At 42.9% G+C, this 25,796-nt stretch overlaps 1 long non-coding RNA gene across 2 annotated transcripts in view; it reads right to left on the reverse strand.

Moving 5' to 3' along the window:
• Nucleotides 1–25,796, reverse strand: part of LOC103785313 (uncharacterized) — a 487,514-nt gene that overhangs the window by 69,251 nt on the left and 392,467 nt on the right. Inside the window, exon 5 of one of the 2 annotated variants that reach the window (XR_010112248.1) lies at nt 5,924–6,068. The exons of the other annotated variant lie outside the window; for it this stretch is intronic. This is a non-coding gene — a long non-coding RNA (uncharacterized LOC103785313). The remainder of the gene's footprint in view (nt 1–5,923; nt 6,069–25,796) is intronic. 2 annotated transcript variants of the gene reach the window in all.

The raw sequence follows: 25,796 nt of genomic DNA on the forward strand, positions 1-25,796 counted from the left end.
AGGTGGGGAGAAGGATAGGACATGGAAAATATATTCAGAGGGTTTCAACCGTCTTGGTAATGTTTTATTTTTTGAGTTGAAAGATACTCGGTTTTCCATTGTATTATTCTTTATACCTTGTGATATATCTTTTTTTTTTTTTTTTTTTTTTTGAGACGGAATCTCACTCTGTAGCCCAGGCTGGAGTGTAGTGGCGCGATCTCGGCTCACTGCAAGCTCCGCCTCCCGGGTTCACGCCATTCTCCTGCCTCAGCCTCCCGAGTAGCTGGGACTACAGGCGCCCAACACGACGCCCGGCTAATTTTTTTTTGTATTTTTAGTAGAGACGGGGTTTCACCGTGTTAGCCAGGATGGTCTCGATCTCCTGACGTCGTGATCCGCCCAACTCAGCCTCCCAAAGTGCTGGGATTACAGGCGTGAGCCACCGGCACCTTGTGATATATCTTAACTACTTCAGATTATGTTTGAATGAAATTACTTTTTTTCCTTCAAAATTTGAAGACTCTCATCCATTCACCAGTTTCCAATGTTGGTGGTAAGTAAGCTAAGGCCATTTTCAGATCTGATTATTTTAGTGAGATCTATTGCCTTCTCCCCCACTTCCCAACTCTGGGAGCTATTAGAAGCATTGCTTTTTGAAACATTCTTTTTTTAGACACTGCTGGGCCCTTTCAGTATGGAACATAGACTCATATATATATATATATATAGTTGAAGAGATCACTCAAATTTCCTTTCATCATGGGAAATTTGATCTCTTTAATAATATCCTCCCTCCATTTTCTCTGCTCCTGTTTTCTCTAATTATAGTTATTTGGATGTTGGACTTCCTAGACTAATTCTCTAATTTTTATTTACTTTATTTCCAATTTTTGACCTATTTGTCTTTTCATTCTAATGGATTTCTTCAAATGTATCCTTCAATCCTCTAGTGAATTTTCAAAATTTCTTCTATTACATTTTTAATTTTAAAGGTTAATTTTTCTTAATTTTCTGTCTCTACATTGTCATCCCTTCTTATTCCATGGATACAGCATCTTTTCATATCTCCTAGAACATTAAATATAACATTCATATTTTTAATGTCTTTTCTATTCCTTGCATTGTGTCTGATATGAGTTTTTTGTCTCCTCCTTTTTTACTTCTCTTTCTTCTTGCCCCTTTCCTCCCCTTCTTTTTTCTTTCTTTTCTCCTCCTCCTTCTTCTTTTCCTTCTAGTTTTTGTTTAATTTCCTTTACAGTATAGGTTTTCATCAAATGTCTGCACATGCTTGGCAGACCATTTCTATGGAAGAGAGTGTGCTAAGAAGCTGAATGAAGATTTGTGTTTATGAGTTGAATGGCAGGTTTCACTATAGGGCAGCTGTTCTTAAAGTGTGGTCTGTGAACCCCTGAGAGTCACTGGGATCCTTTCAGGGGTCCACGGTGTCAAAACTATCTTCATAATAATATTGAAATGTTATTTTCCCTTTGCACTGGGTTGAAAATTGTGGCGATTATGCAAAAGCAATGATGGATATGATGGATAATTTCATGTGTCAAATTGGCACAGGGTGCTCAGGTATTTGGTCAAAAATTATTGTGAATGTTTCTGTGAGGGTGCTTTAGATTAAGATTTAAATCTGTGGACTTGAAAAAATTGTAGTAAAATATACATAATATGAAATCTACTCTCAACAAATTTTTAAGTGTACATTATAATATTGCTAACCGTATGTACATTGCTGTATAGCAGATCTCTAGGACTTTTTCATCTCGAGTGACTGAAGCTATGTCTATTAAATAGCAACTCCTATTTCCCCCTCCCCTAACCCCTGGCAACCACCATTTTACTCTCTGCTTCTATGAATTTGACTACATTAAATTACCTCATAAAAGTGGAATCAGGTAGCATTTATCTTACTGTGATGAATGTATTTCATTAAGCATAATCTCCTTAAGTTTCATTCATGTTGTAGCATGTGACAGAATTTCTTTCTTTCTTAAGGGTGAATCTTATCCCACACACACACGTACACACACACACATATTCTTTATCCATTTATCCATTAATGAACCTTTAGGTTACTTCCACCACTTGGCTATTGGAAATAATGCTACAAAGAACAGGGGAATACAAATATCTCTTTGAGGGCCTGTTTTCAGTTATGTTGTATATATGCCCAGAAGTGGGACTGATGGATCATATGGTAGTTCTATTTTTCACTTTCTGAGGGAACTCCATACTGTTTTCCATAGCGACTATACCATTTTACATTCCCAACAACAGTGCACAAGAATTCTAATTTCTCCATATTCTAACCAACATTTGTCATTTTCTCTTTTGTTTTTCTTTTTGATAATTGGCCATTCTAGCATGTTGCTGTTTAGTATCCTTGAATTTCAACTTAATGAATTTTCTTTACTGTTTCTTGTAAGGCAGGTATAATGGTGAGGCACTCTTTCAGCTTTTGTTTACCTGGAAAAGTATTTCTCCTTATTTATTTATTTATTTATTTATTTATTTATTTATTTATTTTGAAACGGAGTTGTGCTCTGTCACCCAGGCTGGAGTGCAGTGGCACCATCTCGGCTCACTGCAAGCTCCGCCTTCCGGGTTCACACCATTCTCCTGCCTCAGCCTCCTGAATAGCTGGGACTACAGGTGCCCACCACCACACCTGGCTAATTTTTTTTTTTTTTTGTATTTTTAGTAGAGATGGGGTTTCACCGTGTTAGCCAGGATGGTCTCGATCTCCTGACGTCGTGATCCACCCACCTCGGCCTCCCAAAGTGCTGGGATTACAGGCGTGAGCCACCGCGTCCAGCCCTCCTTCATTTTTGAAGAAAAGTTTTGCTGGATACAATATTCAGGGTGGACAGGATATTTTTCCTTTTGGCACTTTCACTATATCATCCCATGCACTTCTGAATTACAAGGTTTCTGCTGAGAAATTTGCTGATAGTTTTACGCAGACTCTGTTTTATGAGGCATGTCACTTTTCTTTTGCTGCCTTCATAATTGTCTCTTTGTCTCTGACTTTTGAACATTTGGTTATAATGTGTTTGGGTGATAGACCTTTTTGGATTCATCATTTGGAATCCATTGGGTTTCTTAAATCTGATGTTCAGTTACTTCCCCAGACTTAGGAAGTTTTCAGCCATTATTTCTTAGGATAAGCTTTCTGCCTCTTCCTTTCTCTCTCTATTCTTCTTGTTCTGGAACATTCATAATGTATATATTTTTAATGGTGTTCCATAATTCCCTTAGGCTTTCTTAATTCTTTTTTCTTTTTGTTCTTCTGACTGGATAATTTCAAATGACCTGTCTTGGAGTTTGCTTTTTTTTTTTTTTTTTTTGCGTGATCAATTCTGACATTGAATCCTCTAGTGAATTTTTTAGTTCAATTATTTTCATGTAGTTCCAAAATATGTAATTCTTTTTTATATTTTCTGTCTTTCTCGATTTTCTATTTTGTTCATGTATCATTTTCCTGAGCTCACTGAGTATCTTTATGATGGTTATTTTGAATTATTTTTCAGGTAATTCACATATCTCTTTCTTTTTTCTTTCTTTCTTTTTTTGAGATGGAGTCTCACTCTGTCACCCAGGCTGGAGTACAGTGGCATGATCTTGGCTCACTGCAACCCTCTTCCTCCTGGGTTCAAGCAATTCTCCTGTCCCAGCCTTCCAAGTAGCTGGGCTTACAGGCTCACGCCACCATGCCCGGCTAATTTTTGTATTTTTAGTAGAGACGGGGTTTCACCATGTTGGCAAGGCTGGTCTCAAACTCCTGACTTCAGGTGGTCTGCCCACCTTGGCCTCCCAAAGTGCTGGGATTACAGGCGTGAGCCACCACGCCTGGACACATGTCTCTTTTCTTTAGGGTCAGTTTTTAAAGATTTACTTTTTTTTTTTCTTTTGGGCCATGCTTCTTTGTTTCTTTTTATACCTCATAACTTTGTGTTGGGAATTATGCATTTAAAAAAACAGACACACCTTCCAGTCTTTAGTAACTGGCTTTGTAAAGAGAAATGTCTTTACCAAGCAGCCTGGTGTGACATTCTGAAGTGTCTCAAACATTTTCTGTGGAGACATCTTCTCTGGACTTATACATGTTAATTACCAATTAGAGAGATTTGCTGTTTTCTTTTTTTTAGCACTCATAATATCTTGCTTTCCCTGGCGTCTGTTTGTGGTATTGCAGGTTCTCTGGATCTCTTTTTAGCCTCCTGGCTTATTTTCCTCAGAACTTTCCAGGCTTCTAGAGCATGTCAGATCCTGTCAGTGCTTTGAGTTGTACAAGACAAAAGCTGTTTTTTTTCAGAAGCCTCCACCACCAGCCCCACCAAAACTGTACTAGTGGATGCATGCTAAATTATTCTCCCCTCCCTCCAACCCCCAAGGAAGAGGTCACCAAGGCTATGTCTGTTATACTGCTGGTCCTCTGGCTATGTCTATTATATTGCTAGCTCTCTTTTGTTCTTATTTGCCCCCAGACACCTAGAGTATGCCAGGCTCTGTCAGCACTCCAAAACAGGTGAGAAATAGATCAGTCTCTTAGCCTCCCAAATGGACAGAATGTTGGACACACACTTCAACTGTTTCTCCAGGAAGAAGCCAGGAGCTGGGAGTTTCCCCCAGTCATGGCATGCTAAGCTGGAGAGAGGAGCTTAGGCAGGTGAGTGCTATGAATTTTTCTATAGTTCTGATGCAGCTGGTTTTGTGCTTGCTGGAGGTACAGGAACCTCTTCACTGTTTTTGAGATTTCTCACAAAGGGAATTGGTTTATGTATTTTTGTTGATTTGGTGTCTGTAAGGGAAACAAGGATTTTGGGCTTCCTATTCTGACATTTTGCTGGCCTAAATTAGTGGACTTTGAGTAATGCAGATTGCTCTCCATGACATGGGTGGGCCTCATCCAATCAGTTGAAGGACTGAATAGAACAAAAAGACTAACTTCCCCTAAGCAAGAGAGATAATTTTTTGGCAGACTGCCTTTGGGCTGCAACTGCAACAGCAGCTCTTCTTGATTCTACAGCAGACTGCCTTCAGACTGGAGCTCAGCATTGGCTCTATTTTGGACTTGTTGGCTTCCATAGTAAGCCAACTTCTTTTTATAATATGGTGTGTGTGTGTGTGTGTGTGTGTGTGTGTGTGTGTGTGTGTGTCCCATTGGTTCTGTTTCTCTGGAGAACGTGGAGTAATACAATGGCTAAAACTACTGGTACAAATCAAGGCACTATGCTATACTAATATTTTTGAATTCTTTATTGCCACACATTGAAAATAAAAATAAAACGCCAGTTTCACTTGGGAATGTTCTTCATGAAGCAGAAAATATATTGGTTTTATTAAATCTTGACCCTTGAGTAAATATCTTTTTAATAGTCTGCAACAATGGAAAATATGTATAAAGCACTGTTGCTGCAGGTGAAATATGATGGTTGACTCAAGGAAAAACACTCTTGTACTGAATTGGCAAGTGGAACTAGCTACTTTTTTTCTTGGAATTCCATTTTTTTTGAAAGAATAACTGGGAGACTATTCAGACCTGAGTATTTGGCAGACATTATCTTGAAAATGAGTGAAGTTAGCTTACCACTTGAAGAAAAATGACTGACAGTATTTTTCACCCATGATAAAATTCAAGCTTTAAAACAGAAATTAAAATTTTGAAAATTGTGTTTGTCAGAGTGAGATTGTTATCTTATGAATACTTAAGCTTTTGTGATGAGATCAGCAGTAATAATAATGACTGACATTTGATATTGTAGAATCAAATGTGTTAACATGTTGAAAAATCTGCATGACTCTGTGAACCAGTACAAAATCACATATTGGTAAAAGACTTATTCAAAATACCAGAAGGGCCAATGGATTTTAACACAGCAGAAGATAAAAAGTTTAACAATAAGGTTTCAGATAACGCACAGCAACTAACCTTTAAGAAACTATTACTTCTGCACTTTTGATGTGGTATTAAAGAAATATATCTGCAATTGTTTGAAAACTATTGAAATATTCCTCTTCTCCAGCTACACAGCTCTGTAGTCTTCACATGCTTCAGCCCAACAATACGTCACAACCTAGCGAATGCAGGAGCAAATAGGACCATTTAGGTTTATTATTAAGCCAAACCCTTAAGAGACTTGCAAATTTTAAAACAATGCCACTCTCTTCACTAATGTTTTTCTGTTTTGGATAAAAGTTATTTTTAATAAAAATGTTATTTATGCATATAATGGGTTTGTTATTGTTATTTTATAGTGAATTAATCAGTATTAAAAACATTTGGTTTTAGTTTCTAAATATTGGTGGATACAACTCACATAAACAAAATCTCTCTGCAGACTTCAATACGTTTTAAAAATATTAAGGGGGAGGGGCCAGGCACGGTAGCTCATGCCTGTAATTCCAGCACTTTAGGAGGCCGAGGTGGGTGGATCACTTGAGGTCAGGAGCTCAAGACCAGCCTGACCAACATGGTAAAACCTTGTCTCATACTAAAAATATACAAAAAATTAGCCAGGCATGGTGGTGCATGCCTGTAATCCCGGCTACCTGGGAGGCCGAGGCAGGAGAATCACTTGAACCCAGGAGGTGGAAGTTACAGTGAGCCACGTCACGCCACTGCACTCCAGCCTGAGCACCAAGAGTTAAACTCCACCTCAAAAAATAAATAAATATAATAAAAATAAAAAATAAAAATATTAAGGGGTCTTGAGGCCAGACGTTTTGCTGCAGGGTGATGTGACTGGGCTGTTTCACTAGAGGGGCTCAATTGCCGGTGTTCATGTGTCTTTTGTCTTGGGCTATGTGGAGTGTTGCATTATTTGTCCATACAATTTTATTTTCTCCCTGCCTTTACCGTGAATCTGGGAGAGGCGCACTTCCCTGCCGTTTGGAGCTGTGCTTGGCCACGTGACTTGCTTTGGCTTTTGGAATGTAGAGCCAAGCCTTTAAATGTTTTTGTGGGTGTCCTTTAGTTTGCCCTTTTGTTCTTTGTTATCCAGCATAAGAATATGAGACAAGTAGCCACTGGCCCCTAATGAGGAGATTCATGAAGACCTTAACCCAGCCTTCAGTCTGGAGCCTCCTTGAGCCTAGATGGGCTAAGCTGAACCCCAGCCAACCGGCAGGCTCACAAGTATGAAAAATAAATGTTTGTGATGGTAAGCCAGTGAGAGTTGGGACTATTACCCAGCCTTATTGCAATGGAAGCCTTATTCATACAGAGTTCCAGAGAGGACTTCTATAATCTCCTGCCTCAGGTGGGTGTGGGTGGGTGTGTAGGGATAACGCTGGCTGTGGGCCTTTCTCACAGCTGAGTGGGGGAAGAGGATTTAAAGGGGTCGGGGTGGGAGGGTGGCATCATCATGGAGCATGTGGACTTTTCACCTAATCCTCTGGCGTTGAGTATGATCCTTCTACTCACACCTGTGCCTGGTGGCCCAGATTTTAAGTCCCTTTGATTGGACATCTAGAGAAAGTCAACCTCCAGGGCTGCCGGAAGTGCAGCTGATAAACTCTGCTTAGTTTGATGAAATGTGCTATTAAAAATCTGATGAAGGTGCAGGATCTGCAATACCTTTTGGACCTGTGGACTCTCACAATCGATACTTCATTCCTTGTTATGGCTGGACGATAGTTTATTTTGTGGACATACCACTCACTGTTTATCTATTCAACAATTGACGGACAAAGTGACCTTTAAAAATGGTAAATCTGATCATGTCACCCCCTTTCACAAAATTCTCCAGTATACCAGTAACAAAATTCTCATGGCCAGCCAGGCCTTGCAAAACTGGCCTCTGTCCACCGTTCTTACCTCCTTTATCACGTCTATCCCCTTGGCTCATTATGTTACCAATCACACTGGTCTTTTGTTCGCTTCCTTGAAAATCCCAAGTTTAGTCTTACCTCAGGGCTTTTGTGCTTGAATTTTCTTCTGACCAGGGTGCTCTTCCTTCAAATAGCTGCTCCTTTCCTATCCTCCCTGTCATTGCCTCTGTGAGGCCTTTCTACATTCTCTACTCAAAGTATTCCACACATCCTTCAACATTTCCTTTCTAACCCTCATTACTACCCACTATTGCCTAGTATTTCTATTTGTTCTCTTGTTCATGGTCTTTCTCCTTCCTCTGTAATGTAAGCTTCAAGAGGGCAGGTGCTAGCTGACACCTTTACTGCTCTATCCCTGGACATGGGGTAGTCCTGGCACAAAGTGAGTGCTAAGTCTGCGTTCAATGAATGGATGGATTTAAGGTTATTTTTATATATTCCAGTCCTGTAAAAAATTCTTGAATTACTACTTTTATCACTTCCTGCAATAAGCAGAATAATGCCTCCTTTCAAGATGTCTATGCCATAGTCCCCAGAACCTGTATGTTACTTTACATGGCACAGCGACTTTGCAGATGTGACAGAGATTACAGACACTGAAATTGGGAGATTATCCTGAATTATCTGGGAAGGCCAAATCTAATCATATGTGCCCTTAAAAGTAAAGATGCATTTCCAGCTGAGACTTGTCAGAGAGATTTGTTGCAACATAAGAAAGGTCAAAGAGATGTGATATTGCTGGCTTTGAAGATGAAGGAAGGGACCATAAGCCAAGGAATGTGGGTGGCCTCTAGAAGCAGAAAAGTCAAGGGAACGGTTTCTCCCCTAGAGCTTCCAGACGAAATGCAGCTACCTGCCCCTGGATTTTAGCCCAGCGAGACTTAGTTTCTACTTCTGATGTCCAGGATCGTAAGTTAATAAACTGGTACTGTGTTTAGGAACAAGAGTGTGGAAATTTGTAATGGCAGCAGTAAGAAACTAATAGGTGACCTTGCCTCTGTTTTCTCTTTTCTTTCCTTCTTAGATATTTGAATGAATTTAAGTCAGAATTTACTTGAATTTTCCCAGTGGTGACTAGTTTAAGCTTTCAGTCAGAATTTTAAGAGAGAGCTCTAGTTCAATTCTAGAAAAGTAAACAAAATTCGATTTTGCCCACCTGACTTGTGGCCTGGCAAATACATATGCACCATGTATGGTTCTAGGATTCTTAGTATGTCATTGAAACTCTGCTTAGTTTATTGAATGTGCTATTAAGAATCTGATGAAGGTGCAGGGCCTGCAACACCTTTTGAACCTGTGAACTCTCAGAATTGATACCGTCATTGATCCTTATTTAAAAATCCATGCATGGGTTTGAGAAGCATGTAAACCACGTAAGCTTTTCCTGCCATCGTAGGCTTTTGTATCTCATTGCTACCCTCCTGGTCGCAGCCACCTTCCCTCAGATGAGTGCCCTCCCTGGCTTCTGATGCATTTGTAGTACCATCAGCTGCTTTAGACATCTGGGTTCCAACTTTGGGAGCTCTTCTCTGGTGGGTCCCAAAGTAGCAGGCACTTGACCGCTTCCTCTGCCCCACTCTCTGTCCCAGCAGAACAGCGAGATGGCATTTATATCTTTCCCTGCGCTATTTACCCGGTCACACATTCAACAGCTATTTAACAAGAGGCACAAGGTTCTAGGCATTGTTACTGGTATAGAAGGATCAGAAATGAAGAAGTCTGACCACAAACAAATACAGAAGTCAACATGTAGCATGTCAGCTGAGCAAAAGTGTGATGGAGAGAAGAAGAAAGCAGAGTAAGGAGAACATGGACGGGGCTCCTGGTTCAGATCGGTGGTTGGGGAAGGCCTCACTGAGGAGGTAACATTTGAGCAGAAGCATGAAGGAGGTGATGGAGTGAGCCAGGAGGCCGTCTGGAGGAAGGGCATCCTAGGAAGAAGGAGCAAGTGCAAAGGCCTTGAGGCAGGATTCCACCTGGTGTGTTTGGGAACAGCAAAGGAAGCCAGTCCCTGGAGGGATGAGTGAGGGGAAGTTAAGAGAAGGTAAAAGCACAGAGAGGTAAGAGGTGATCTCATGAGCACAAGCTTTGTGGGCCGCAGCAAGGACTTGACCGGCTTTTCTGCTGAGACTGGAGCCCCTGGAGGATTAGAGCAAAGGAGACGCCTGAGTCTTTGGAAGTGTTGCTCCAGCTGTGCTGAGCATAGGTACAATGGGAAGAGTGGAAGCAGGGAGACCCGTTAGGGAAGGGTTGTAGACAGGATGAGCACCTGGCTCAGGATCATGGTGGGAGGACATGCTGGGATACTATAAACATTTTTAAAAACTATCATGGAAAATTTAAAACATAAAAGCAAAGAGAATAGTAAAATGAAACTGTGAGTAACCATCACTCGACTTCCACAATAATCAACTCAGGATCATCTTGTTTCCTTGCTACCCACCCTGTTTCTGTATTATTTTAAAGCAAATTCAAGACATCTAAGGATTCCATCTGTAAATATGTCAATAAGTGTCTCTAAAAGAGGTCATCTCATTACCTCCATACCATTATTGTACTAACAAGAAGCAACAAGAATTCCTCAAGATCTCCAAATATCTAGCCAATGTTTGAAAGTCAAGCCAATGGAACTTTCCAGTACATTGGATCTGGGATTGAGAGAAAGAGAGGGGTCCAGGAGGTCAAAAATTTAGGGCCTGACAAACGTAAAATTGTCTTACATTTACTGAGATAAGAGAGACTGTAGGAAGAGCAGGTTTTGGGGCTAGGGGTGGATAGGAATTTGCGTTTAGGCATTTTGTGACTTGCAGTACAGGTCTGGCTGTGTAACAAGAACCACTAATGGATTAAATTAAAATTTTCTCCCCCGTCATGTAACAATTCTGAGAATAAAGCTATGCAAGGATGGTTCAGTGGCTACGGTGCTAGGGACTCGATCTCCTGTTTTGTTGCTCTTCTATCCTTAAAAGAGCTTCCGTCATGGCCTCCAATGGAAGGTTGAGCTCCACCCTGACTTCTACGGGAAAGAGAGAAGGAGAAATGAAGGGGATACGTCTTTTCTTTAAAGGCAAGACCTGAATGTGACAGGTGCCACTTCTTCTCATGTCCCATTGGCCAAAACTCACATGGCCACATGTAGCAAGGGAGTAAATACGGTCTTTAGCTAAGTAGCCATATTCTTAGCTAAAACTCAGAGGGTCTATACTAATAGAAGAAGGGGAGATTGGATGCTTGGAAGCAGCTACCAAAAGTTAAGTTTGAGAGGCTAATGGGCATTCACATAGAGCTGTTGAGTTCATCATGGGTCTGGAGGTGGGCTCCAGTTGGGGATGGTTATCAGAGAGTTACCAGCATAAAGATGGCATTTCAATCCCAGAGATGGCCTGCTGGGCCTGAGTCAGGCCAGAGCCCCTCAGGAGCCCCTCAGAGCCTGTGGGTGGAGGGGGGTGCTATTTTGCCTCTCCCTCTCCTGAAGCCTTGGCAGCCCAGGTGAGAAGATGAGAGGTGCTGTCAGGCTTGCTAAGTAAGGTTAGGGGGCCGCTGTGACCTCCAGTGCTGAAGGATAGGCCGGATCCATCAGCCCTGCTGGGCCAAGGCCCCACCTTTTTCTGTGTGTGTGGACCCCAGCACAGACACTTCTTGGTTTGTCAGTGGAGAGCACGCTCCTTCTCCCCTCTGCCCCTAGAAGCTGCAGGAGCTAAGAGCTCACTGCTGGGCAGCCCCACCTGGAGTGTCTTATCTTTCATCGCCTTGGAGTGGTTGTGTTGGCTACCCTCCTTTCTTGATCTGATTGAAATGAATGGGCCAAGTAGCAAAATATCCATGATTGCCCTCCCAGGATGAGGACCTGCGCTTTGGAAGGCCTCTTCTCATCCTAGGGGCAGCGACTGTGACACTGACTGTACCCACACTCACTGCAGCATCATGGTCCTGGGAGTTTTTGCTGACTCTCTTGCCCTGAGACGCATGGTATTCTGTAGGGTTTGCCTTATCTGTTCTCCACTGTCTTCCCTACTCTCACATCATAGCCCCAGCTAATACCTAACACCTCGAATTCTCTCTGTTTCCTGCCAACACTGACCTTTCTCACTGCCTGGAAACACCCCCACCTGCGTGCTCCATGGGTGTCTTGAACTCTGTATGTTCAAAACTAACTTTTCTGTCTTCACCCCAAAGCCAGTGTGCCTCCTCATGTTCCCAAGCTAAGACAGTTAGTGTCCCAAACTGAAAACTGTCCCCATTTGAAACTCCTTTTTGTCCTTCACCCCTCCCTCTCATATCTAATCAATTGCAAAGTCTAGCCATTTCCACTCCAACAATAACCTTAAATCCACTTTATCTTACCCATTGCTACCATTCCTGCCTTGGTTAAGGCACTATTACATTTGTCTCTAACCACCTCCTTGCTGGTCTCCCTGCCTCCCTTAGACTCCCACAGACCCTTCCAGAGTGATTTTTCTAAGCACCAGAGCTGTTATGCCCCTGCCTAATGCCCTTGTCCCTTTTTCCCCACCAGCCTGACTCCCCCTCACTGTGCCCTGGGTTGCAGTCACACAAGGCTGCCACAGTTCCCTGAGCAGGCAAAACCTTCATGCTTCTTCCTCCATGTCCTTTCCCATTCTCTAGACTCAGCCAGACACTGCCTTTCTTGAGAAGTCTTCTGAGTTCCCTGAAGAACACTCTCTCCTTCCTCTTGCTTCCCACACCCCCCTTTACTCTTTTACCTTGGTACTCATGGTGCCGCGCTGAGATTGTTAATAAGCCTGACTGCCGCTGGATTGCAGGACACCTCAGGGGCACAGCCCCTTGTCACATTTAGTTTTGCTCCCTACCAAGTACCTGGTCCTTAGTAAATGCTCCTACCATATGGAAAGAAAGACAAAAAGAAGGACTCAGTGGAGATTTTCTACTCAACCTGGTTGTGCTGGATTTTTAATGTCTGCCTCCTCAGCAGGCATCCCCACTTCATGTAACTATGGCTCCTGGTATCTAGGGGGGTACCCTCTCCTCCTGTCTGGGAACGCAGTGCTCTGGGGGAAGCTCATGCTCAGGCTTAAACAGAGCCAATCAGCACATCACATTCCTGTGGCTTTGGTGAATCGCTCCCTCCCCCGTGCTTCACTTTTCATCTTTTAAGAAGGTTCTCTTTCCTGCTGGACTTGAACCAGGGGAGATGTAAGTCTGGGGCTGCTCTCACCTTCTTGCCACTGTGTGGAGCCTGCAAATGACAGTGATTCCTGGAGGGGAGCAGAGCTGAGCACATAGGTATGGAGAAGGTGAGGCCTGGTTCCTGAGTGGTATACCCCTGGACTTTTCAGAAAACAGAAATATAGTAGGTTGAAGACTGAACTCTTTCAAAAAATTCATGTTCACCTGGAGCCTCAGAATGTTATCTTATTTGGAAATAGTTTTTGCTTTTTATTTTTTCCAGACATAAGTAAGGTAAGGATCAAGATGAGATCACACTGGAAAAGGTGGGCCCTAAATCCAGTGAGAGGATAGGAAGGCCAGCACTCTTATTCTGTCCTAACAAGAGACAGAGACGGGCACACAGAGACACAGCAGAAGGCCATGTGTTGATGGAGGCAGAGACTGGAGTGATGCCATCCCAAGCCAGGGAGTGCCTGGGTCCCAGGCACTGGAAGAGGCACTGAATGGATGCCTCTCGAGAGCCTTTGGAGGGAGCATGACCCTGCTGACACCTTGATTTTGCGCTTCTGGCTTCTGGAACTATGAGAGGGTAAATTTTTATGGCAGCCCTAGAAGACTAATCCCAGAGCCAATAAAGATCCCTCTTCCCCCGACTTTTGTAAAAATTTTAAGCCATTTTGAGTTTTTTTTCCCCTTTTGCAGGAGTCCTCTGTGGTAAACTGGTGGAGTCCAAAGCAATTGTGTTTGACAAATAAAACCGAATGATCTGGGTGATGAAAACGTAATAGCAAAAGACCAATCCTGAAGAATCCTCAGGGCCCAGGTGAGGAGGGAGGTGAAGCTCCAGCTCCGCTGTACCTGAAGTCTGACAAATAAAAGTCCTGAGAATGGAGGAGGTCTGGATGTACACGTCTTGTCTCCAGGTCTAATATCAACTACTTTTGAATGAACTTGGGAAGAGTTGACATCTCAACCCTCCATGAGGTGTGAGAGGCAGAGTGAGGTCCTGGGTTGTCACCTTTAATATCTGAGTTTCCACATAAAAAGAAATGCATGAGTTTGGCTCCCCTGCATGCCATCCTGAGCACACATGGTATTTCTTATTGAAGTGCTGGGATGGGGAGCTTAGTTGTCCCTGTCTCCTAGACCACTATCATGCAACAGAAGCATAACATGAACCACATAGATCATTTCCAGCTTTTTGGCAATCTCATTAAAAGTTAAAATGAGGCTGGGTGCGGTGGCTCATGCCTGTCATCCCTGCACTTTGGGAGGCTGAGGCAGGTGGATCACCTGAGGTCAGGAGTTCATGACCAGTCTGGCCAACATGGTGAAACCCTATCTCTACTAAAAATACAAAAAATTCGCCGGGTGTGGTGGCGGGCACCTGTAATCCCAGCTACTCAGGAGGCTGAGGCAGGAGAATCGCTTGAACCTGAGAGGCGGAGGTTGCAGTGAGCCGAGGTGGTGCCACTGCACTCCAGCCTGGGTGACAAGAGTGAAACTTCGTCTCAAAAAAATAAAAATAAAAATAAAAAAAGGTAAAATGAAACAGGTAAAATTAATTTTAGTAATATATTTTATTTAACCTAATATATCCAGCAGGTTATCATTTCAATGTGTAATCAATATAAAAGTTATTAATGGAATATTTATCATTGTTTTATGGACAGGGGTCTCTACCAGCTGAGCATGCCCATGTTCTGTGTGCCTTAGCACCAGCCTGTGGTTATCAGCGGAGGGATTTACGAGTTTTACTCGAGGCTCTCACACCCTCCACTCCAGTTCCTGCATCCAGTTTCCATGAGGCCTCTTTCATTTTGGATCTGCCTGTCATCCACATTTCTCCATCAAGCCTCAACACCCCACCCTTTAAAAATAACATTTCAAATCTTTCTTTCGTGCAGCATGAGATTTTTGAGCTATGATTCACTTCAAATTTCAGCAGGGCTTAAGTGCTTTAATTTCCTTTAAATAATGTTGGGAGAAAAGTCAAATAGCCCAGTGGAAAAATGTGCAAAGGCTATTAACAAGCAATTTACATACAAGGAGACACATTTGAGCATCATAAAAAACGCTCAGACTCCCTAGCAGCTGGGAAAGTATAAATCAAGGCAACTCTTTTTCCTACAAATGGGAGTTTGATACTGTTCAGTGTTGGTGAGGGTGTGGAGAAGTGGGTAAACCATGGGTGGGAGTGTTGTTTCCAACAAATTTCTAGAGAACAAATTTGGCAGCATCTAGAAAGCTAAAAATGTCCACACCCTATGGCCAGCAGTTCTCCTTCCCATCTTCCTCAGAGAAGCTGTCTCACGTGCACACCAGGAAGCAAATGGGAGAATTTTTAAAACAGTATTGGGGGTAATAGAAGAAATTTGGAATTACCTAAATGTCCTTCAATAGAGGAACATATAAATACATCATGATAGACTCACATGAATAACTATGACATACCAATTAAAAAGAATGAGATAGATCTACATGTACTTATACAGAAAGAACTCTAAAGTTACACGGCTGAGGGTGAAAAAACAACTTGCAAAATAATACAAAGAATATGGTACTATTTATATAAATAGGTTGCACTAAACAATACTAATATGCTTTTATGGGTAATCACACATATGTTTGTAATGACAGAGGGAAGCTTTGGGAAGGAGACACCCTAAATTGATGACAGTGAATTCTCATGGGGAGACACAAAGAAAAGTGGGGCGGGGCGCAGTGGCTCATGCCTGTAATCCCAGCACTTTGGGAGGCCGAAGTGGGCAGATCACGAGATCAGGAGATCAAGACCATCCTGGCTAACACAGTGAAACCCCGTCTCTACTAAATATACAAAAAAAATTAGCTGAGCGTGGTGGCACATGCCTGTAATCCCAGCTACTCAGGAGGCTGAGGCAGGAGAATCGCTTGAACCCAGGAGGTGGAGGTTGCAGTGAGCTGAGATCGCACCACTGCACTCCAGCCTGGGCGACAGTGTGAGACTCTGTCTCAGAAAAAAAAGAAAAGTGGGTTTAAGTGTGGTGGCCAGAGGAGACATCAGCTTCATGTGCAGTGTAAAAATAGGGGAATATTCACGTATTACTTGTCGACTTTAAAATTAATGGAAAACACGGGTGTGAGAGCACCCCCTCCCCATTCCTGGCAATGAGAAGCAGAGGCAAATTTTTCTATTAATGCTTTCTGGGCCATCTGATCTCTTTTTATTTTCCCCTGAGTTTCTGAGCCTGTGAAGTGTTCTGGTGCTTCCTCAACTCATGGTATGACATTGGAAATTTGCTTCCCTTTTCTAGGCATCAGTTTCATCTGTAAAATAAGACATTTGTGCCAGATGATACCTTATATTTTGCGACTGCAAAGTATTGAGTCCAAATGACTAAATGAGATTGCTGTTTCTAGAGAAAAGCTCATCTAACGAAGACTCCAAATCAGATGTGAATCACTGATTCCAGTGGCCCTTTTTTTTTTTTTTTCAAAATGAGCTTGGCTGAATTTCATACAGCTGTTGTTTCACCATTAAAGTGTGTCACAGATAATGACACTCAAAATAAGATAAGATGTAAGAGGCTCAATGCTTCATGAAAATGCTATCCGGTATCAAATGTCACATTGTTGATTCATGACTGGGTACAAAAGTCCTGACTTTCCCAAGAGTATTGAGGTGGCTTCTAGAACGATAGAGCATGAATCTAAATAGGAACAGTTGGAGAAAATTGAAAGACAAGTCCATTTGTGTGCACTGCAAATTTATTGTGTAATAAATAATTTGTCTGGTTTCTGTCACCAGTTCCTGGGAGGTGGCCTCTAAAACACTGGAATTTCCCAAGTGATAGAAGTGTCTTTGTTTTTTGTGGTGGATTCCTCAGACCACACCTGAACTTATGTTAATGAGATGACGTAGAATGGAGACTGAGCCACGTGATTAGAGAATGAGGGCCTTGAGCCACATGATATCAGCACAACCTCTAGCCCAGCCTGTAAAAAGGCATCTAGAGTTTGAGTCTTATGGCCAATGATTTAATCGATCATGCTTACATAATGAAACTCCAATAAATCTCTGGACATGGCAGCTTGGGTGAGTTTCCTTGGCTCGTAATACTCTGTGTATTGTCACACACTGATGTTCTAAAGAGTCCTGACTTCACAGGGAGAAGACATGGAAGCTTCATGTTTGGGACCCTCCCAGAGCTCACTCTGTGTCTCTCTCCCTGTGGCTGATTCTGATTTGTATGCTTTATAATACAATTGTAATCACAAAGACAGTGCTTTCCTGAGTTCTGTCAATTATTTTAGTGAATTGTCAAACCTGAAGGAATAATAAAAACCTCTTTCAATGTTTTGGAATTGGTTTGTGTCGGCCCAATCTTGTGCAACAAGGTATTCATCCAGCAACTACTGAGTGCTTACAAATCAGGTAAGAGCTCTGCTCCCATGGAGCTTAAAGTCCACTAGTGGAGGCTTTCCAAAGAGCAACAAAATGGCTAACACTTGCTGAGTGATTACATGTGATTCTAGGGGCTGTCCTAAGTGCTTCAGTGACTTATTTCACTGGGTCCTATTAACAATAACAGGAGGTATAATTGTTAACACAATCTGCAGATGAGGAAATTAAATAAAGCCCAGAGGGATACACCGACTTCCCTAAGATGACATATCTGGTTGGGACTGAATATGGAATTTTCTCCACATGGTTTGATACCAAAGTCTACACTCTCAAGTAAACAAATGAGTATAGAATGGAAAATTGTGTAAGTGACATCTCCTGTTGGATGTCTGAGAGGCATCTCAAACTCAACCATCTAAGCTAAACATCATACCTTTTCTCCTTCACTTCTAGCCCCCAAATGCTTCTCACGCAAGCTACCCTATCTTAGCTGATAATAGCAACTTCATCCTCCAAGTTTCTTAATCCCAAATCTTGGAGTCATTCTTCATTCCTCTCTTTCTGTCACATCCTAAGTTCATCAGTTAATCTTGCTAGTTCTGCTATGAACATTATTATTATTAATAATTATTATTATTACAATCTGACCACTTCCAGTGTTCCCAGTCTTGCTCAAGCCACCATTATTCACCATTATTTCTGGTTTGATGGCTTTAGTGGCTTTCTAACAGGGTTCCTTGACTCTACTCTTGCCCACACAAGACTATACTCAGTGCAGCAGCCAGAGTGATTCTTTTACAATATAAATTAGGTCATGCCACTCTCCTCTGCTTAAAACCAAGCAATAGCTTTCCAGCTCTGCATCTCATTAAGAGTAGAAGCCAAAGTCCATGATCTTCATTCCACTAGCTAGAATAGAAGCTCTATGAAACCAGAGATCATTGTTTTATTCATGGATGATAGATAGAGGGTGTTCAGTAATATGGCTGAATAAATTAATGAATAAGCTCATTTTAACTACTCTGCTAGACATCCCAGATCAAGCATGAAGACGAGTATCTTGCTGGGAAGAAGTTTAGTAGAATGGTTAAGAGCATGGGTTTTGGTTGGTTGGGCTCAGTTCTGGCTCCCTTACTTCCCAGATGCATAATCTTGGCCAGGATCCCTAACTTTGAGAACTGTTTCTTTGTCTGTAATATGTGGATGATAATACTTAGCACTTCCCTCATAGCTTTGAATCTAGGATGAAGTGAGAAACTGCATGTGAGGTGCTTAGCCCAAAGAAAGAACTCATCAATATTCGTGCCTATCCTTGGAACACAATAACTTTTAAGAACTTCTGGTACCAGATACCCAGAGTTGAGCCAAACCTCACAAGTTAAGGTTTAGTTCTTCACAAAACTGTTCTCACTTTAGACATCAATCACAACTTCAGGGATCCCAAGGCCACCAGAACTTCTGACCAACTGGTTACAAATTTGGGGGTTCTTTCTACTCTGTCAATTCACTAGAATGATTGACAGCATGCAGGAAAGCGGTCTTTTTGTGATTACAGTTTTATTATAAAGCAAACAAATCAGAATCAGCCATAAGGAAAAAGACATAGGGTGAGTTCTGGGAGGGTCCCAAACATGAAGCTTCTGTTTTTTCTCACTGTGGAGTCAGGATGCTTTAGCATGTCAATGTGTGACAATACACAGAGTATTGCCGCCAAGGAAACTCACCCAAGCTGCAATGTCCAGAGATTTTATTGGAGCATCATTATGTAAGCATGCTTGATTGAATCATTGCCCGTGAGACTCAAACTCTAAGCACTCTCTATTAGGCTGGGCTAGAGGTTGGGCTGATATCATGTGGCTCAAGGCTCCCGTTCCCTAACAACATGGCTGGTTCTTCTGACATGCTCAGTCTCCATTCGAAGTCACCTCATTAGCATATCAGGTGTGGTCTGAGAGATCCACCACAAAACAAAGACACTCTTATCACTTGGGAAATTCCAAAGATTTAGAGGCCACCTCCCAGGAACTGGTGACAGAAGCCAGCCAAATTCTTTATTACACAATAAAGAGGAAGGAGCTTGTTGAGAGTCATTGCCATTTTCACCTCAAATCTCCTCCCTGCTTTTATGAAGCTGACCCTTCTCAGCTCATTATGTCTTGTTATCCCCAGCTCCCCAGCTCCTCACATGAAAGACTGACAACCCTTCTCAGCACTGCTATTTGACTGTCCCCACTGGAGAAAGCACAGGTTTGAATTTTCAGTGCCCAGGCCCCATACATGAGTTTGTTTTCCCTCTGCAGTCTGTCTTTTTCAATATGGCCCCTTAACTGATGGTGTTCCCCAGGGCTCTTCCTCAGGGACCCATCTTCTCACATTGTCTTGTTCATACCCAAAGCTCTGATGTCCATCTTTCAGCCAACCGCTCCCTTGTCTCTCTCTCCAGCCTGAACCTTTCACCTGTGCTGCAGATTCCCATAAGCAACCTCCCACAGGGCACCTGCTGCTGGCTCTCCACAAGCTCCTGTCGGTCAGCATGTCCCTGAAGAAGCTCATTCCCCCACCTGTCAAACCAATTTCTTCTCCATGATTCCTCTCTTACTACTGTCTTAGTCTGGTTTTTTGTTGCTATAACAGAATATCACAGACTGGACGTTTCATAAAAGAAGAGTTTTGTTTGCCTCATGTTTCTGGAGGCTGAGAAGACCAAGGTCCTGAGGCTGCATCTTGTAAGGATCTTCTTGATGTGTCATAACATGACAGAAGGCATCATGTGGAGAGAGGGCAAGAGCATGCATGTGTGATCAGGTTTCTCTTCCTGTTTTTTTGTAAAGACAACAGTCTCATCATGGAGCCCCAATCCTGATGACCTTATCTAATTCTAATTATCTCCCAAAGGCCCCATCTCCAATCAACATATAAATTTGGAGACTGAGTTTCTAACACATGAAATATGGGGGACACATTTAAACCAGAGCACTAATGGAATCTAACTGCCTAAGGCTGAAACCTGAGCTTCACACTCATCCCCATAGCCCACCAGGACTTCAAGTCCTATCGCTTCTGTTGTCTAAATATGTCTCTGTATGTGTCCTCTTCCTTCAACGCTTAGTCCAGGTGTCAAGTTCTCTGTATCCCAAAGCCCTTCATCTTAACTCAACAAAGCTTCTTATACTGTATTATGACCTCCTACCTTCTTGACTGTCTCTCCTCCTTGGCAGACTTCTCTAGCACCTGTTATAATGTCCAGAACATATGACTTGCTCATCCTGTGTATGTTAAATGAATGAATGAATGCATGAATGAATGATTGTGGGGAGAAAAGATAAGATTGGACAAGGAGTTGAGGATTCAATTCTAGAGGCAGTAGCCGTTGGACCAGACTTGCTGGACGGGGTAGTTAGTGAAGGTGTTAGATTGGTGGGGGAGCTGACATGATTTAAGGAATACATTCCAAAGACCAGACAACAAGGGAACACAAAGTAAGATTACAGACACTTTCAGTAACCTTTCAAGGCTCAGCAGAGGCATTGCTGGTTATTTGGTAACAGTTTCCTTCAGTTGGTTCAAGGGCCCCATGGTCTGATTCCAGGGCATTACTAGAATGTGTGAGAAGAAACACTGCAAAGACCTGTCAGGTATGGAGAGAGGGGATCAAGCAGGATTATCATGGCAAATAAACCTCTCCCTGGAGCCTGGGGAGATGATGAGCTCAACAATGGCATGAGTGCCTTTTGAAAACCCCTCAAAAATAGCTGCGATCTTTGGGGTTTAGCTTTCTCAACAACAATGAAAAAAATATGTCATAATTGCCCATTTTAAAAAGCTTCATCCTTCTTTCAACAGGATAAAATGATCCTAGTAATTTGGAGCTCAGAGAAGAAGGCTCATTATGTCTTGTTATCCCCAGCTCCCCAGCTCCCCACATGAAAGACTGACAACGCACTTCCCCGCCTCCTGTTTTCAGGCCCTTCTCTCCCTGTTAAATCTTGTAGCAATTAGCAGGCATTTCACGGCCCATTTCTTTCACATAATTTGACTTGGCAAAAACCGGTGCCCTTGTAACCATCTGAGGACTGCAAATCATTTTCTGTGTTCCAGATGAAGAGAGATTTTGAAATTCGTGGTGGGCGAGTTGCTGGAAACCAAATACAACCTCCCTGAATCCTGATTTCCTCTTAGGCTTAGACTTGGAGTTAGAGAATAGCATGGACACATCTGTCCCCAAGTGTCCTGACACTCCGAGTCATTTGCTCCTCAGTTCCTCCTTGTGGAAACTCTGTTTTCTTGGTTCTACAGTACCTTACATTTTGGCTGGCTGTTCCTTGGTGTCCTCTGTAAGTGCCTGCTCCCTTGTTGATCTGCTCTGTCCTGCCCAGCTCTCATCTTGGTTTTCTTGGAGTCATCTTACCCACAATCTTAGCTTGTATTTATGTTCTGACAACTCCCAAGTCTATATGACCAACCTCATCTCTTTTCTGCATTCTGGACCACACATCTAGTGACTTGCCTGATCTACCCACTTGAGCGTCTCATTAGTTTCTCCAACTCAGCACCTGATGGTGTGGCCCCTTCTGCTGTTCTTTTGACTGATAGTTGGACTGGAAACAACATGGATGATTCTTTCAGATAGCCTCTCCAATGCATCTTCATAAAATCAAGTCTGATAGCATTCCCTTATTCCAAATCCTTCAATGACTTTGCAAAGATATTCATATTAAGGTTAAATTTCTTACAAAACTCAAGGTTCCCCTGACCACCTCCCTCTACCACCCTTCTTGGCTCTGTCCATAGCCCAGAGGTTAAAACCCTGGCTCTGCAGCAAGTGAGAATTTAATTCAAATGTTGGCTTCGCCACAAAAAAAGCCATATGTCCCTGGGAAGGTTATTTAACCCCAACAATCTTGAAGCTTCTAGCTTATGAAATGAGAGATCATAACTGTACCCTCTTATAGTAGGGGAGGTTATATCCACAATAGCACCCACAATAGGAGGGTTGTGAGGATTAAATAGCCCAATCCGCATGGTATCCTGCCTGGCAAATATACTCAAGAAGTACTACTTCTAAGTAATGTCAGCTTACCGACTGCCTTAGGGTATTACTTACCTTGTTCCCTCCTCCCTGCCTCACCAGTTCTGACTTAGAAGCCCTACTTCTATTGTGCAGTGATCAGGGTCTCATCCCAAGGCAGCACCTCACATCTATGTGAGTTTACAGTTTGTCTGTCTCTTGCCTGGTACTATTACAGCCTTGAGACCAGAAACTAGGTTTTTACCAAAGCTTGTTTCTCACGGCATATGATACTGTTTGGCTCTGTGTCCCCACCCAAATATCACTTTGAATTACAATAATCCCCATGTATCAAGGGCAGGACAAGGTGGAGGTAATTTAATCATGGGGGTGGTTTCCACCATGTTGTTCTTGTAATAGTGAGTTAGTTCTCATTAGATCTGATGGTTTTCTAAGGAGCTTCCCTCTTCACTCAGTGCTCATTCTCTCTTCTTCTGCCCTGTGAAGAGATGCCTTCCACCATGACTGTAAGTTTCACGCGGCCTCCCCAGCCATGAAGAACTGTGAGTCAATTAAACCTCTTTTCTTTTATTTGAGATGGAGTTTTGCTCTTGTTTTCCAGGCTGCAATGCACGATCTCAGCTCACTGCAACCTCCTCCTCCCGTGTTCAAGTGATTCTCCTTCCTCAGCCTCCTGAGTAGCCGGGATTACCGGTGCCCGCCACCACACCTGGCTAATTTTCTTTTTTTTTTTTTTTTTGGTATTTTTAGTAGAGATGAGGTTTTGCCATGTTGGCCAGGCTGGTCTCGAACCCCTGGTCTCAGGTGATCCACCCATCTTGGCCTCCCAAAGTGCTGGGATTACAGGTGTGAGCCACCATGCCCAGCCTAAACCTCTTTTCTTTATAAATTACCCAGTCTTGGGTATTTCTTCAAAGCAGTATAAGAATGAACTAATATAGTAAATTGGTACCGCAAAGAGTAGGGTACTATTATAAAGATACCCAAAAATGTGGGAATGACTTTGGAACTGGGTAACAGGCAGAGGTTGGAACAGTTTGGAGGGCTCAGAAGAAGACAGGAAGATGTGGGAGAAAACTCATTTTCTGAGGAGAAAGTCAAGCTGGCTACAGAAATTTGCATAAGTAAAAGGAGCCAAATATTAATTGCCAATACAATGGGGAAAATGTCATGTCAGAAGTCTTCATGGCAGCCCGTCTCATCACAAGCCTGGAGGCCTAGGAGGAAAAAACAGTTTTGTGGGCAGGGCCCACGGCCTTGCTTCTTTATGGTCTCAGGACTTGGTGCCCTGCATCCCAACCATGGCTAAAAAGGCCAAACATAGAGCTCAGGCTGTTGCTTCAGAGGGGACAAGCCACAGGTCTTGGCAGCTTACACACGATGTTGGGCCTGTGGGTGCACAGAAGTCAAAAATTAAGGTTTGGGAACCTTTTCCTAGATTTCAGAGGATGTATGGAAACACCTGGATGTCCAGGCAAAAGCTTGCTGCAGGGGTTGAGCTCTCATGGAGAACCTGGGCTAGGGCAATGCAGAAGGGAAATGTGAGGTCAGAGCCCCCATGCAGTCTCCACTGGGGCACTGCCTAGTGGAGCTGTGAGAAGAGGGCCACAGTCCTCCAGACTCCAGAATGGCAGATCCACTGAAAGCTTGCACCATGCGCCTGCAAAAACCACAGACACTCAATGCTGGACCATGAAAACAGCCGGGAGGGGTCTGTACCCTGCAAAGCCACAGAGGCGGAGCTGCCAAAGGCCACGGGAACCTACCTTTTGCATCAGTGTGACCTGGATGTGAGATATGGAGTCAAAGGAGATCATTTGGGAACTTGAAGGTTTAGTGATGGTCCTGCTGGATTTCAGACTTGCATGGGGTCTGTACTTCTTTTCTTTTGGCCAATTTCTACCATTTGGAATGGTGTATTTACCCAATGCCTGTACTTCCATTGTATCTAGGAAGTAACTAACTTGTTTTTTATTTTATAGGCTCATAGGCAGAAGGGATTTGCCTTGTCTCAGGTGAAACTTTAAACTTGGACTTTTGGGTTAATGTTGGAGTGAGTTAAGACTTTGGGGGACTATTGGAAGGGCACGATTGTGTTTTGAAATGTGAGGACATGAGATTTGGGAGAGGCCAGGGGTAGAATCATATGGTTTGGCTCTGTGTCCCCACCCAAATCTCACCTTGAATTGTAATAATCCCCATGTGTCAAGGGCAGGACCAGGTGGAGGTAATTGAATCATGGGGGCTGGTTTCCACCATGCCTTTCTCATGATAGTGAATTACTTCTCACAAGATCTGATGGTTTTATAAGAGGTTTTCCCCTTTGCTTGGCACTCATTCTCTCTCCTTCTGCCTTGTGAAGAGGTGCCTCCAACCATGATTATAAGTTTCCTGAGGCCTTCTCAGCCATGTGGAACTGTGAGTCAATTAAACCTCTCTTTTTTATAAATTACCCAGTCTCAGGTATTTCTTCAAAGCAGCGTGAAAAAGAACTGATACAGCATACCTAGTGCCTAACACAATCCTTGGAATTTTGCAAATGTAAAACAGATATGTATTGAAAAAGTGAATGGATGGATGGATAAAGGGGAGGATGGATGATAGCTACATAAGTGGGTGGTTGTGAGGAATTAATGGAACAAGTACTGTATGTGGAATTGTCTATACCAGTGCTGTGCCTGTCTAGACTCAGCATATGTTGTTTCCCTTCCCTTTCCCTTAACAATCATCCTGGAATGCTTGGGAAGAACAATCTAGGAAGGCAGCTGGGGTTGAGTAATTTTGCCATCATTTTTCTCATTGTGCAACCTTGAGAGGGTTGTTTAACCTCCTTGCCCCTCTGTTTTCTTGGGGATGAGTCAACCACCTATATAAAGAGCTGACAAATCCCTGGCATATGGTGGCCCTTAAATAAGGTTAACAGAGGGGCCTCACGCCACTGGAGAATGCTGGGGGTGGGGTCTTTAGCACCATAACCATCTGACAGAAGTGTGGAGCAACATTTGGGGAATGACAACTTGGTGAAAATCACTGGCACCATCCAAAGAGGACATCCCCACAGGGTCTGGTTGAGAAATCATTAACTGTAAAGGCAGTGAGACAGTGTCATCATTTTATGAGACGTGCCAGGAGCCAGCTGCAAAATAGGAAGGAAGGAAAGACTTCTGAACTCCAGCCAATTTTGAGTAATCAGAGATTGGTGTGGCCGATTGGCCACTAGAGAGCACCACTAGCACCAAAATGTTGCGGGAAGAGTGGTGTAGGATGGGCGAAAGCCCCTTAGAGGAAGGAAGAATGTTTGCCGGCAAATTTTCTCGCAGGAATTTAGCATTCTATGAGGCCATCTGTAAGATTTGACAGAGCAGAAACAGCATCCAAATCTGCTTGTGGAAATGAATTGAAGTG

The sequence above is a fragment of the Pan paniscus genome, chromosome 4, assembly GCF_029289425.2.
Source record: "Pan paniscus chromosome 4, NHGRI_mPanPan1-v2.0_pri, whole genome shotgun sequence".
NCBI lineage: Eukaryota > Metazoa > Chordata > Mammalia > Primates > Hominidae > Pan > Pan paniscus.